Below are 3,059 nucleotides of genomic sequence, written 5' to 3' on the forward strand. Positions count from 1 at the left end.
TGCTGTGGAGCAACTTTCCATGCCTCCCACTGGCAGTCAAGAACTGGAAGATCTATACAAGCTGGGAGGCAATGGCATAAAACAAGGAGTCATGGTCATTGTTTTCTTTTGTATGTCTTCTCATTATGGTCAGGCAACTATTACTTACAAGTTTTGTTCCTTGGGCTGGCGATGGAAGCATGATCTCTCAGCTCCAGAGCCACTCTTCTTTTTTTATTTAAAAAAAATGTTATTTACCTATTTTTGACTGCATTGGGTATTAGCTGTGGCGTGCAGGCTCTTCATGGTGCTCAGGCTTCTCTCTAGTTGTGTTGGGCAGGCTCCAGAGCACATGGACTCTATAGCTGTGGCTCACAGGCTTAGTTGCTCCACAGCATGTGGGATCTTAGTTCCCTGAACAGGGATCGAACCTATGTCCCCTAGAGTCATTCTTCTTAATGAAACCTTTGGAGACTGCCAGCTGATGCTAAGACGAGTGGGTGGTTTTCCTACATACACACACACACACACACACACCATGCACATACATACATGTACACTCAGACACATACCACATATACACACAGGGAAAGGACATCAGGTACACTTAAACTGTCACTCAAACAATATCAGGGGAAAAAAGGACAATTTTTTTTAACTTAGATCTTTAATTATGTACATAAATAGCAACATGAGAACGAGGAGTTCTAAGGCTTATACATTATCTCTAGGTGGAAGAATTTCAGATTAGTCCACGTGGAGTATGGCATCACCCAAGATAACAAAGAGGCCTAGGACAGTTTTTCCAGAAGAAGAATGCCAATTTACTACATTCAATACTGACTTCTCTGCCATTTTTCTGTAGAAATACTGGTTTACCATATGGAGTTTCCAATGTTTACCTATAACTAAAAGAAAAAGAAAAACATAAATATACTGTCCTCCCAGAAAAACAGCTCTAAGAGTTTGCATTTTTAAAATTTCTTAGGTTTAAATAGAGAAAGTCACATCAAATACATATATTACCATTATATGACATCACAATGAGCTGGTGAAAACTGTAATTATTCCCATTTTATAAATGAGTACACTAAAAACCAGAAAGGATTTTGGTTTATCTTTTATTTCCAATACTATATGCAGATTCTCAACTGGCTGTATATCTGAGATAAATTAACCAGATGGATGGGTGAATAAATGAAAAGTAACTACTTAAATGGCACAGCACACACTACATTCCTCCCCTTCTGAAAATCAAACAACTATATTTCCATCCATCTGCTGGGGGAGACCATGATGATATCACAGCAAGTCCAACACATACCTTTCCTCACATCACCACCCCATCATTCTTTTCTGGAATGAAACACACATCAAATCCAAAGATACATCAAATCCAAAGATACAGCATAGACAAGCCACCTCTTCTTCAGATTGCCTTTCTCCTAATATGTAATGAATCTACTTATAAAAATTTTAGAGGCCAGTGACTATTTCCTTGATCTTTTAAAATAAAACTAAACATTTTTAAACATGTAAACTACTAGCTTACCTTTTCTATCTCAGTTTATTAATCTGTTTTGAACTTCTCTAAGAATTCAATAGATTTACTGCATTGTTAAAAAAAAAAACTTCAAACTGCCAACAATCTATATTAATAATGTTTTAATAGATTATGGCAGTCCATACTAGGAAATTATTAAGCAGCTAAAGGAGGAATAAGTGCCAACAGGGAAAGATGTACACAATATATTAAGTGACAAAAAAAAGGCAAGTTAATGTATAAAATAGATAACTAATGAGAACCTACTGTATAGCACAGAGAACTCTACTCAATGCTCTGTGGTGACCTCCAGGCAAGAATACTGGAGTGGGTTGCCATTCCCTTCTCCAGATCTTCCTGACCCAGGGATCGAACCTGGGTCTCCTGCACTGCAGGCAGATTTTTACCATCTGAGCTACCAGGGAAGTCCTGTCCTGATTCACTATGTTGTATAGCAGAAACTAAGGCAACACTGTAGAGCAACTATATTCCAATAAAAATTAATTTCAAAAAAGCATGTTAATTCATTCAGCATAGCTAAACATAGCAGTGTCTGCAAAGTATTCTTATCAAAAAATTGGACCTAAATCTGATTAAGCCTTCAAATCCAACAGCCAGTTTATGAGAAATGCAGAGAGGAGAGGAACCAAGAGATAAAACAGAATGACACTAAATGGATACACTCAGCCACAGGCAGAACATGGGAAATTTCTAAAAGACAAATACGCCTAGTTTTTGAACAAATAAATGGTAAGAGAAAAATGAGGGAGAAGGAACTATTACAGCTTAAGAGGGACTTAAAATATCTGAAAACATAGTTTATATCTTTGTAAAAAAAAAAAATGAAAGACACTTAAGAGACTCATCAGTCAAATGCAATGGGCAGATCTTGTTATGATCCTGACTCAACCAAAACAACTGTAAAAAGTTATTAATGAGACAATCAGGGAAATCTGCATACTCTGAATATTAAATGGTATTAAGGAATTAGTGTTAATTTCTCTAGATGTGATAATAAAATTGCAGTATGTGCCTGCATGGAACTTTTGGTGTACTTGCAAAACAGTACAAGGAATATGATCTCATTCTATCAAAAACCCAAAAGCATATTTGGATGTGTGTGTGTGAGAAAAAAGTTTGGAATGATATACAAACTATTAACAGAAATTACCTCTGGGAAAGGATTGGAAGACAAAACAAGCTTTCAAAACATTTATCTAAAAACAATTCTTTACAGCAAATATGCATCATTTTATAATTAAAAACTACATTTCCAATAAACAACTTAAAAAAACGAAATCAAGGTTGTATATACAATAAGCTGAACTCTGGCATGGAACATTTTTGAAAAAATGAAATGAATATGTACACAGTTTCCCTATATTCTGTGACTCATTGTCCCTAGAGAGAAATATAATACTATCCAGTGTCAAATCTCTGACGAACATGTGTGACTTCCTGGCAGCTTACCCCCTAGTCACCCAGATGCACATCTGGCCCCACTCCCCAGAGATGCCAATTGTGGGGTGGGGCTTAA

The 3,059-nt window shown here is 36.4% G+C and overlaps 1 long non-coding RNA gene across 1 annotated transcript in view; it reads right to left on the bottom strand.

The window, feature by feature from the left end:
• Positions 1 to 622: 622 nt before the first annotated feature.
• Positions 623 to 3,059, bottom strand: part of LOC104992592 — a 17,697-nt gene continuing 15,260 nt past the window's right edge. Inside the window, exon 4 of the long non-coding RNA XR_825726.1 lies at positions 623 to 887. This is a non-coding gene — a long non-coding RNA (uncharacterized LOC104992592). The remainder of the gene's footprint in view (positions 888 to 3,059) is intronic.

Source organism: Bison bison, unplaced genomic scaffold (assembly GCF_000754665.1).
Source record: "Bison bison bison isolate TAMUID 2011002044 unplaced genomic scaffold, Bison_UMD1.0 scf7180017848590, whole genome shotgun sequence".
NCBI lineage: Eukaryota > Metazoa > Chordata > Mammalia > Artiodactyla > Bovidae > Bison > Bison bison.